The sequence below is a fragment of the Plecotus auritus genome (genome assembly GCF_963455305.1).
Source record: "Plecotus auritus genome assembly, chromosome: 7".
Classification (NCBI taxonomy): Eukaryota; Metazoa; Chordata; class Mammalia; order Chiroptera; family Vespertilionidae; genus Plecotus; species Plecotus auritus.
Window position 1 is genome coordinate 108,260,943 of NC_137774.1, and position 12,579 is coordinate 108,273,521.

At 44.6% G+C, this 12,579-nt stretch overlaps 1 protein-coding gene across 1 annotated transcript in view; it reads left to right on the plus strand.

Moving 5' to 3' along the window:
- Nucleotides 1-12,579, plus strand: part of MCC (MCC regulator of WNT signaling pathway) — a gene marked incomplete at its 5' end in the record, with an annotated part of 397,198 nt that overhangs the window by 291,997 nt on the left and 92,622 nt on the right. The window lies entirely within an intron of this gene.

Below are 12,579 nucleotides of genomic sequence, written 5' to 3' on the forward strand. Positions count from 1 at the left end.
CACCAGCTTCCCTCCAGCACCTGGGACCCAGGTTTCCCTCCTCCGGCCGCCCGCAGGCACCCGGGAACTGGGCTGGCTTCCCTCCGGCCAGCCGCAGGCACCCGGGACCCGGGCTGGCTTCCCTCGGCCCCGGCTTCGTCAGGAAGGACGTCCGGAATGATATCTGGAAGACGTCTGGTCTAATTAGCATATTACCCTTTTATTATTATAGACTAGTGGCCCGGTGCATGAAATTCATGCACATTAAAAGGGGATTAATTAGAGGAAATAATTTAATATTGCTATTTGCCCTTTCTCTATAATAGAAGTGTCAGAGATGAAAGAAAATTAGTAAAATGTATATGAAAACCTTCCTCCTGTCAGAGTCTGGGGCACACCACGGGACCCAGAGTCAAGTACCTGCCCACACACATTTGCCTCAAAATCTTGTGAGATCCAGACCTGGCCGCCCACCCCCCCATTAGGCTACGCTAGATCCAGACCCGGCCATTCCCACCCTTGTCAAGCCCCGCTGGGTGGGGGACATAGCCTCAGGTCCCCTGGCCCGGCGCCAGGATGGGGGCCATGGCCTGAGGTCCCCCAGCCCAGACCAGGGCGGGGGGGTGTGCCTTGAGGTCCTCCATCAAGCCCTGCCAGGTGTGGGACACGGCCTGAGATCCCTGTCAAGCCCCGCTGGATGGGGGGCATGGCCTGAGGTCCCCTGTCAAGCCCCACCAGGTGGGGGTGCGCAGCCTCAGGTCCCCTGGCCCGGCACCAGGAGGGTGGCACAGCCTCAGGTCCCCTGTCAAGCCCTACCGGCAGGGGGGGTGCAGCCTCAGGTCTCCCGTCAAGCCCCGCTGGGTGGGGAGCACGGCCTGAGGTCCCCTGTCAAGCCCCACCAGGCAGGAGGGTGCAGCCTCAGGTCCCCTGGCCCAGTGCTGGGGCGGGGGGTGTGGCCTGAGGTCCACCGGCCTGGTGTCGGGGTGGGGAGCATGGCCTGAAGTCCCCTGTCAAGCCCCACCTGGTGGGGGGCACGGCCTGAGGTCCCCCGGCCTGGTGCTGGGGTGGGGGAGCAGCCTGAGGTCCCCTAGCCCAGCACCAGGACGGGAAGCACACCTTGAGGTCCCCCATCAAGCCCCACCAGGTGGGGGGCGTGGCCTGAGGTCCCCCAGCCTGGTGCCAAGGTGGGAGGCGCGGCCTGAGGTCCCCTGTCAAGCCCTGCCAGGCAGGGGGTGCAGTCTGAGGTCCCCTAGCCCAGCACCAGGACGGGAAGCGCACCTTGAGGTCCCCTGTCAGGCCCTGCCGGGTGGGGGACACAGCCTGAGGTCCCCTGTCAAGCCCCACAGGGGTGGGGGAGGACATAGTCTCAGGTCCCTGCTGATTGCTCATTAAGGCTCCTTATGGGAACTTGGCCTCAGCTGTGGGTGTAGCCATCTTTGTGATGGAGTGATAGTTAATTAGCATATTCCCTCTTTATTAGATAGGACTTTCTGCTTCTTTACAGTTTTCCACTAAAGTCTATAGACAGTAGAGTTTAGTCTTGTCCATTTAAAAACTGTTTCCATTGAATCTCTTCATCTTCAGGTTTTTCCTCTATTCTTTGTTTGCCTTATAATTAATCTGTTAAAACCCAACCACCTGACCTATAGTTCCCCCAATCTGGATGCTGATGATTGCACACTCATAGTGCAGTTCCACACATGCTTCAGTCCCCTGTATTTCTTGCAAATTAGCAGCTGGATGCAGAGGCTCAGTCAGATCATGTCCAGACCCTTGGCATGACTTTAGAGAGTACTTGTTTTTTCACTGGGCAGCATATAATGTCTGGTTGTCTTGCTTTCAGTAATGTTAGCAGCTATTCACACTCAATGCCTAAGTTCATTGATTCATGAGGACTTATAAATCATTATATTTTAGTTCTGACCATTTCTTTTTTAGTTATTCTTTCTTAGTTATTAACTGCTTTCAAGAGACAATGTCCATCATGTATGATTTATTGAAACAATGATATAGTTCATAGAGAAAAAGCAGAATTAATGCTTCATTCTTTTAATTTATTTAACATTTTTCAAGATAACGGATTGATTACCTATGATTTACTGAAAGTACCTAATTATTTTTTCAAATATTGTTATGAATTTATAGATTTAAACATATTTGGGTTTCAATTCATTATAATTATTTTCCTTGCAGAAACTCAAATTATAGTAAGAACCTCTTCAAGTTGGTTTCGGAGTCTTTTGACATGAGCCTAATAGTTGTTCCAGGTTCACCTACTACATTTTTTGCCCCAATCTTGGAATAAACCATTCTCCAAGTAGCCCTCATTTCACTCAAGAAAAATGGTATTTCAAGACCACATTCTGGGAGCTAAGGGTGCTTATTGCTTCTAGGTTGGTCATTGTTTTTACAGACAGCCAGGAAATTATTTATTTAGTTATCTTTTTATATTGTATATATAAATTTGATAAAATACCATAGGAGTTATGCTAATTGATCCTATTCAAATTGGGAAAAATTGAATTGCCCTATTCAACTTCCATATTTTCCAAAGGTAAAAGTTCATTTGGTTCTGCCTTACCCTTACTTCTTACATTGAGAATCAGGCAGCCCCACACCAGCCCTTAACCATTGACCTTGCTGAGTTACTCAGAGAAGACTACAGAGTACTTTTATTTAGCTTCTTCTGTATTTTATCTTTTTTTCTTTCTTTTCATACTGAGAATCCTGGTTCTTAAAGTTACAGAGGATGACTGAATTGGCATATTTCATAATTACTTATTTGTTTTATTCCATATTATATACAAACTGGCTCAGGACAATATTAGCATGCCCATTAAAAAATATAATTACTGAGAAGAATTTTTTAAAATGTTGTCATTATGCTCTCCTCATTTCCCCAGTTTTTTACCATTGTACTACATCCACACTCCTGACTATGGCCATTGCAGCCTGTCCTTTCTCCCTTTCAGTCCTCAACAAGTAACTATATGTTTCATGTTGACCAGGTCGATGTCACTCCTCTGTTTCTAGATTCCTCAGGGAGGACTCATTAAAATAATCTTCTCCAAGTCCTTGCTTGTTAATAACAGTGTGTTGGTGCCCTTCGTACCTGAAAGGCATTTTTGCTGAATAGAAAGTCCTTGGCTCATCTTTTCTTTACTTGAATATGTTTTTTTAATTCTCTTTTGGCAGACAGTGTTGCTCTCAAAGTCTAATAATAATACAACTTTCTTTTCCCTCACAAGACACTTACTTATTCTAGAATGATGTTCATAGCATTTTATTTCATTTCTTTTTCTTTAAGTCCAATAATTTTACTAGAGCAATTCTTAATCTTAATCATTCTGGTTAGATATTCTCAGGTTTGCTGTATATTATTTTGATTATATTTTAAAATAAATGTTTTTAATATCTGGTAAGGTTTTTAAAATTTTTTTAATGTTTAATATTAGTTCCTTACTTTGATTTTTTATTCTTCAAGGATGCTTATTTGTATGTGAGGTTTTCTTTGCCTGTGTTCAGTATCTGTCACTATTTCAAATCCTTTATATCTTTTTCTCTTTTTACTTTGTTCTTCCTATTCTCCACCTTCTGTTTCTCTTGCGGTATTATATGTTGTTTATTCCCACTTGTGTGCCTCATAGTTTAGTCTTTATTTCTGAAATGCATTTTTTCTTATTTCTGTTTTTTCTGTGTTCTATTACCTTCTGAGTTTTTCTGATTTTGAATTATGTTCTTTTGTGTCTTATGTAATTTTATTTCCTGAAAGTCTCTTAACTTATTTTGAAATAGTAAGCTATTATATTGGGCTTTTTCTCCCTCTCATCTATTTTGTGGCATGCTTTCATGGTTTATAGGGATGTTATTCTGTTCTTTTTTTTTTTTTTCCTTCTTTCTTATAACCTTTGTATGGAATTTGACCTCAGTACTTTTGTGTTTCATTTTTATGTGAAAAAAATAGCTTCCTTGAACTTTTAGGAGGCAGGATTTATGATGGCTTTTTTTTTTTTTTTTTTTTTTAAGTTCATAGAGCTAAGTCTTCTGTTGTCATGTAGTCCACACTGTGGCAGCCTGCTTTCTGATACTTCCTGGCTCTGTTCCCCTCACCTACTTCTACCTAGATCTGTTCTTTCCTTTGTCTCTGTTACGCCCATTCTGTTCGATTTTGACCCACTCCCTGCAGTTTTTCCTCCTGGAGTGGAAGCCTGGTATCAGTCTTGAAAGTTTGCAGAGATCAGCTGCTTTAGCCCTTTCAGATCAACTGCTTTAGCCCCATGCAGATCTTACTATGGGTCCCTTACTCACTCACTCCAGGCTCAGGCAAAAGCCCCTCCTGGGTCCGCTGTTCTCCAGTTGGCCCTCTCAGTTTCCTGTGTATGCTGATTTGGTTATTTTGGGCTTTTCCAGTTCTCAGACCTACCATACTAGTGCTTCCCTCTGCTTTGCCCACACAGACACCCTCAGGTCTTGTGGATGGTGGTGGTTTGTCTCTACCTGCTTGAGTTCTGTTGCTCAAGGGGGTACCTTGTTTCTAAGAGGTTGATTGTGCTGTGTAGGTGCTCTGTCAGTTTTGATGTGGGAATTTGGAGACTGAAAAACCAGGCTGCCACTCTAGAATGACCTGTGGAAAGTTTTGAAACCTTGTGTCTCATAATCATAGGCTGTTGGAGTCGGGAGGAAAGACCCTTTGTACTTAAGATCATCTATGTTCACATTTGACAGGCTACTCAGAGAATTAACTTGCTTACCCAAGGCCAATGACTAGCTTAGACCAGAGCCAGGCAGGACCACCAGTGTCCTTTTCTCACATGGGATGTTGTACAGACAGAAATTTTCAGTTTTCACTTAGATAGAAACTTTACTTCAAATATTTTCCTTTTGATTATAAAAGTAATAAAAATGTGATAGAAAATCAACTGGAGAGATAGCTCTCCAGTGGTGGGCTCTGGTGAGTTAAAACCTCTTTAATACTTTTATTCCATAAGGGTTTTTCTTTTTGAGAAAGGGGTTATTTTTTATTAAAGAAAATATACCATGGTGTTAAGTGACTGTGTTTTCTACTTTACAACCCTGCAAAGTCAGCTGTTGTTAATAATTCTTACCAATGAGATTTATTTTTAAAAAGGAAAATAAATTATGAATGCTTTTAATTGGAAACTGTCATGTACCACCGTCTTGGATTTTAAAAGGTGACCAGGAAGGTATTTCTGAAAATATAAGCCTAAGAAGACAGAGCAGCTTGTGTAGAGGATGGTAAGAAGGCAATGGACAACTTTTCCCGGGCTGTGTCAAGGACTGATTCATCTCCCTCGGCCTTACCTATGGTCAAGACATTCTCAGGAAATAGTTTTTGATGGTTGGTTTTACTCCTAATGATAATAGTCACATCATAGTGCTACCAATTAACTTTCATTTGTTTGCATTGTTACACTAAATATACTTAAAAATTACTCTGTTTCTTTCACTGGAGATGTGTTCCCAGTTCAGATACTAGGGCCCAGGAAAGAGAGCGTGCAAAAAAAAAAAAAAAAAAGCCAAACTTGCCAGTTTCATACTTTTTATAAAGGTGAGATTTGTACAAGAAAAAATAAGAACAACGAAATGACTGTGCCATGTTTTTTGTGCTATGTGCCTTGCTAAACAATTTATGTTAGAATGAGGCTTTACCAGATTTTGGAAGTACAGGTTCTTTTTTTTTTTTTTTTTAAATAAATCTTTATTCAGATTATTACAATTGTTCCTCTTTTTTCCCCCCATAGCTCCCCTCCACCTGGTTCCCAGACCACCCTCTGCCCTTACCCCCCGCCCCACTGTCCTCATCCATAGGTGTACGATTTTTGTCCAGTCTCTTCCCGCACCCCCCACACCCTTTCCCCCCGAGAATTGTCAGTCCACTCCCTTTCTATGCCCCTGATTCTATTATATTCACCAGTTTATTCTGTTCATCAGATTTTTTATTCACTTGATTTTTAGATTCACTTGTTGATAGATATGTATTTGTTGTTCATAATTTTTATCTTTACCTTTTTCTTCTTCTTCCTCTTCTTAAAGAATACCTTTCAGCATTTCATATAATACTGGTTTGGTGGTGATGAACTCCTTTAGCTTTTTCTTATCTGTGAAGCTCTTTATCTGCCCTTCAATTCTGAATGATAGCTTTGCTGGGTAGAGTAATCTTGGTTGTAGGTTCTTGCTATTCATCACTTTGAATATTTCTTGCCACTCCCATCTGGCCTGCATAGTTTCTGTTGAAAAATCAGCTGACAGTCGTATGGGTGCTCCCTTGTAGGTAACTAACTGTTTTTCTCTTGCTGCTTTTAATATTCTCTCTTTGTCTTTTGCTCTTGGCATTTTAATTATGATGTGTCTTGGTGTGGTCCTCTTGTTTGGGGTTCTGTGTGCTTCCTGGACTTGTAAGTCTATTTCTTTCACCAGGTGGGGGAAGTTTTCAGTCATTATTTCTTCAAATAGGTTTTCAGTATCTTGCTCTCCCTCTTCTTCTGGCACCCCCATAATTCTGATGTTGGTATGCTTGAAGTTGTCCCAGAGACTCCTTACACTATCTTCATATTTTTGGATTCTTTTTTCTTTTTACTTTTCCAGTTGGGTGTTTTTTGCTTCTTTGTATTTCAGATCTTTGACTTGATTCTTGCGATCCTCTAGTCTGCTGTTGGATCTCTGTACATTATTTTTTATTTCAGTCAGTGTATGCTTAATTTCTAGTTGGTCCTTTTTCATATCCTCAAGGGTCTTGCTAAATTTATCGGCCTTTTCTAGAAAATTCTTGAAAAACCTTATAACCGTGGTTTTGAATTCTATATCCAGTCATTTGCTTTCCTCCATTTCTTTCATGTGTGACCTGTTTCTTTGTCTCCACATTTTGGCTGCTTCCCTGAGTTGATAGAGTGGCTTTGTGTGCTAGGTGTCCTATAGTGCCCAGTGGCTCAGCCTCCTCAGTTACTTGAGGTGGACACTCTTGGTGCACCCCTTTGTGGGCTGTGTGCACAGTCTTGTTGTAGTTAAGCCTTGATTGTTGTTGGTATCACTGGGAGGAATTGACCTCCAGGCCAATTGGCTGTGAGGATCAGCTGTGTCTATGCTGGGAGAACTTCTGTGCTGGAGACACCCTTATGAGACAAGACTTGCAAAAGCCTCTGTGCTCAGCTTGGATGGGGCAGAGTCTCAGGGCAGAGCCAACAGTGTTGGCTTCCCATCAGCCCTGTCCTAAGAGGCCCCTGGGTCTCAGTCTCCCACGGTAATTGCTGCAAGCACCTCTGAGGGAAAGCCGCCCTCGAGTTTCACCCACTGCCAGACAGTCCAGTTTCTCCCTGAATGAGTCTGGGTCCCCAGAGTCTTGCCCGGAACTGGAGTTCAGAGCCATCAGGAGCTTTTGTCTCCCTCCCAATTGAGAAAGCCAGCTGCGTACTCAGTTGCCAGCCCTCTCCGTGCACATGTGCCTCCATACCTCTGCCTCTGCAGCTCCCATGAGTCTCAGTGAGCTTTTCTCTTTCCTTCTAGTTGTAGAATTTCCATTCAGCCAGCCTTTCTGTGGTTCTGGATGATGTCTGTTTTGTCTTTTAGTTGTAGTTTTGAAATTGTTGTGCAAGGCAGCAGTTTAGGTGTTTACCTATGCCACCATCTTGGTTTCTCTCTCTGGAAGTACAGGTTCTTGTGTATGCTCTGAGGCTTTAGTAAGTTTTACCAGCTTTCTAAATATTACAGAGCTACGATTAAACCGAAAATGTAAAATTTAAATCTTCGGTGTGTTCTTTTGAAATAATCAAAATGAGCTTCAGCATCTGTTGAGTAATTATTAATGGTGACACTGGAACTGGCTGAAGAAAAGAAGGTTTAATCCATGGTCATGGGATCAACCAGTCAGTAGAGTTTTGAGAGTAGTGATGAAAAAGGAAGAGAGCTGAGTAAAGGAGCGCAGAACCAATATGATGAGGAAGACAAAGCACTTCTGTATTAGTTTTCCACTGCTGTGTAATAAATTGTCACTTACTGGCCTAAAACAACACACATTTGTTATCTCACAGTTTCTATGCTTTGGGAGCCCAGGCATGGCTTTGCTGGGTCCTCTGCAAGTTTCACTCAAGGTGTTGGGCAGAGCTGAATGCTCATCTGGAGGGTCAACTGGGGAGGAGTCCGCCTCCAAACTCATTCATTTCATTGGCAGAATTTGTTTCTTTGTGATTGTGTGATTTGCGGTAGCTTGCTTCCTCAAAATAAGCAATGCAGAGAAATATTCTAGAATAAGTCTGCTCACAAGACAGAGTCTTATATAATATAATGTAATTATTGGAGTGACATCCCATCACCTTTGAACATTTTATGAGTTAGCAGCAAGTCACAGGTCCTGCCCAGATTCAATGAGAGGGTATCATCCAAAGGTTGAATACAAGGAGACACAGACTCATAGGAGCGTCTTAGAGTCTATTCATCACAGCCTTCTGGGTGATTTGATTCATTACATCCCTATTAGCTTGTATCAATAGTGACAATTATCACATTTCTTTATCTCTATTTATGCCAGACATTCCACATGTTTTATCTGAGTTCTCATAATGACCTCTGGCATAGATACTATTAAACACTAGAGGCCAGGTGCATGAAATTCATACACGGGGGGGTGTCCCTCAGTCCAGCCTGCACCCTCTCTACCTGGGACCCTCGAGGGATATCCAACTGCCCTCTCACAATCCAGGTCTGCTGGCTCCGAACCACTTGCCTACCTGCCTGATTGCCCCTAACCGCTTCTGCCTGCCAGACTGATCACCCTCTAACCACTCCCCTGCCAGCCTGATCAATGCCTAACTGCCCTACCTTGCCAGCCCAGTCACCCCTAACTGCCCTCCCCTGCCAGCCTGGTTGCCCCTAACTGCCCTCCCCTGCCAGCCCAGTCACCCCTAACTGCCCTCCCCTGCCGGCCTGGTCACTCCCAACTGCCCTCCCCTGCCAGCCTGGTTGCCCCTAACTACCCTCCCCTGCCGGCCCGGTCACCCCTAACTGCCCTCCCCTGCCAGCCTGGTCGCCTCTAACTGTCCTCCACTGCAGGCCTGGTCGCCCCCAACTGCCCTCCCCTGCTGGCCCGGTCACTCCTAGCTGCCCTCCCCTGCCAACCTGGTTGCCCCTGATTGCCCTCCCCTGCCAGCCCAGTCACCCTTAACTGCCCTCCCCTGCCAGCCCAGTCACCACTAACTGCCCTCCCCTGCAGGCCTTGTCGCTCCCAACTGCCCTCCCTTGCAGGCCTGGTCAGCCCCAACTGCCCTCCCCTGCCAACCTGGTCACCCCTAACTGCCCTCCCCTGCTGGCGTGGGTCCCTCACAACTGTCCTCCCCTGCAGGCCTGGTCGCCCCCAACTGTCTTCCCCTGCTGTCCTGGTCCCTCCCAACTGCCCTCCCCTGTCAGCCATCTTATGGCAGCCATCTTGTGTCCACATGGGGGTGGCCATCTTGTGTGTTGGAGTGATGGTTAATTTGCATATTACCTCTTTATTAGATAGGATTCTCATTTTGCAAATGAGGAAATTGAGGTGTAGGGAATTTTAATATCTTGCCAAAGATTATGTATCTAGAAAGTACGAGGAGTCATGACTTCAATCTGGGTTTCATGGGAACCCATAGCTCCATTAATCCTGCATTGTCTCTTAAGCTGCCCAGGTTGCCCTTAGCATCTAGCAGGGATTTGGAAGGGAGTGGGGAATGGGGCACAGGGTAATTTGGTTTAAACATCCTTACCCTCCCAAACAAGACAGGTAAACAGACATGTGCATGCATTTTGGCCAACATACGACAGTCCCATGGGGAGCAGCCTTGTGGGAAACTGGCAAAGATCATTCTGTATATAGCACTGATTCAATGGGGCTTTCAGCATATCTGACATTTATTTAGTACTGACCATTCCTTTAACTTATTGCATTTTTTACCTACTACAGAGGAGATATTTCAAACAAGCTCCTTTGAATTTGTCAGTAGTAATAAGGAACACTTTCTCTTTCTAAGCTCTCTGTGTTTGGAAAGCAAGTCTTTGGAGTTTTCTATTTCTTGACTTTTAGGAAAAATATATAACCTGTTTCTGTTAAATGTAATGGAGAGAGTGTTTTCTCTCTTTTTTTTTGTATGAGACATTTACATGCATTCTCTTTGTCAGGATCCCCACCCCACCCCCACAACCCCCATTCCACTCCTTTGTTTATGCTCTTCCTTGGTTAACTGCTCCAGCTGTTTTGCTCATTGATGGTGTTTCATTTCGAGCTGGGCCTCTGTTTAGTTGTCTTGGTTCCTTCCACCTTCCCTCAGGAGAACCTGGGCAAGGACTAAAAATGGGGGTGAGCTGTTAGTTGTGATCAATCCAATGTGACCCTGAGAAAGTAGCATTACTTCTTAGCATATTTTAAAAGGAAGTGGTACTGACCCCCTCCACAGCATGGTGGAGAGGGTTAACAAACTAATGATGGCATTGCATTTTTCAAGAACCGAGCTCAAATGCTCTCAGGTTTGACAGCTGAGACTAATGTGATGATTAAAGATTTGTGGCCTCTGTGGAATAAGATAAAACCCAGTGAAGAACATTAACAAAACCATAAAGCTCCTTGGCATCACCACAATGCACAGGGTTATTCCAACAAGGGCTCAGCTCTCAGGCCAGCCCATCTCAAGACTGACTCACTGCTCTCTCCCTGGTTGCACCCAGAGAAGTGATGAGCCTAAAGGGTTTTATTCTTGGTGGTTGTATAATTGCTTGTTTGTTGCTTGTTTTTATAAAACATTTTGCATTTAGGCAATTTTATCAATTTGTGTGGCTAAACACTGTATTTTTATAGATTTTTATTTGCTTCATCATCATGATGGGAGAGCTGAAACCTAGAGAAAGGGCTTAGGGTATATGTATTGACTCCTGGTGACATTCAGGAAAACAAAATTTCATCATATCCAATTTTAGTCTTTTTGTTCTTTGCCTTTCAAATTGAAAGTCTGTAGTTGCAGGAGAAATCCACAGTCCTGACAAACTGACCTCCAGAAACTCATGGCAGGCCAGACGCTGCAGCCATGGGCTCTCTGGCTTTGCTGTGCTATAGGATCAGTCAACAATGAAATAATGGCTGGGAGGAGGGAGAACCCTGGATTCCATTACCAATAATAACGAAAAAAAGCAGTAGTGTGTCATTTGAAATCATTTCTTAATTTTGTTCAACTGAAATTGTATGGGATATTTCCGTATGGTTAGAAGAAAATAATCCCTCCCTTGTAAAATTTGCTAGAAGAAGCCGCCATTACTCCTTGTCAGGAAAGTTGTCACTGAATAATTGACTCAGGTGGGCAGCTGAGGCTGGCTTGGTGGAAACTGGAGGGACTTGGAGTTCCCCATTTTATTACCTCCTCCCTTGTCTACTTTGCTATTTGGGTGCTACCAGGGAGTTGAGGAGAGAACTGCTGGTTGTAAGCATAATATCCACTACTAGTGACCCGGTGCACGAAATTCGTGCACATTAAAAGGGGATTAATTAGAGGAAATAATTTAATATTGCTATTTGCCCTTTCTCTATAATAGAAGTGTCAGAGATGAAAGAAAATCAGTAAAATGTATATGAAAACCTTCCTCCTGTCAGAGTCTGGGGCGCACCACGGGACCCAGAGTCAAGTCCCCGCCCATCTACATGCACCTCAAAATCACATGAGACCCAGACCTGGCTGGCCCCGCCTCCATTGGGCTAGATACAGACCTGGCCAGTCCCACCCTTGTCAAGCCCCACCAGGCAGGGGACGTAGCCTCAGGTCCCCAGGCCCGGTGCCAGGATGGGGGTCGTGCCTTGAGGTCCCCCGTCAAGCCCCGCCAGGTGGGGGACATGGCCTGAGATCCCCTGTCAAGCCCCACTTGGTTGGGGGCATGGCGTGAGGTCCCTGTTAAGCCCCACCAGGCGGGGGGGGGGCACAGCCTCAGGTCCCCCGTCAAGCCCCACTGGGCAGGGGGCATGGCCTGAGTTCCCCCGACCCAGCACTGGGGGTGTACCTTCAGGTCCCCCGTCAAGCCCCACTGGGTGGGGAGCATGGCCTGAGGTCCCCTGTCAAGCCCCACGGGGGCGGGGGAGGGCGTAGCCTCAGGTCCCTGCTGATGGCTCATTAAGGCTCTTTATGGGAACTTGGCCTCAGCTCTGGGTGCAGCCATCTTTGTGATGGAGTGATGGTCAATTAGCATATTCCCTCTTTATTAGATAGGATTTCCCGAGGTTCACGTGCAGTGGTTCAGAGCAGGAAACAAAGTGAGATCACTCTACTGTCACTTGAGTTCTTTAGGCAGATTGTAAAGAGGAGGCAGGTTAGGGAGCTGGGAGGGAGTAGAGAGGAAAAGATTGTGGCTACAAAGCTTGAAGCTGCAACTGCTTGATGCCATAAACAGGAAGGAGAGGGTTTTCACAGGGTTTCTGCTTGTTACCTGGAAAATATATATATATATATATATATATATATATATATATATATATATATATATATATATATATATGTATGTAATATGCTGAGTGTCCTTCCCTCCATCCAGGTAATGATGTCACGTAGCAACACTGGCTTCCTCTCCATAGCAACGACTAGCCTC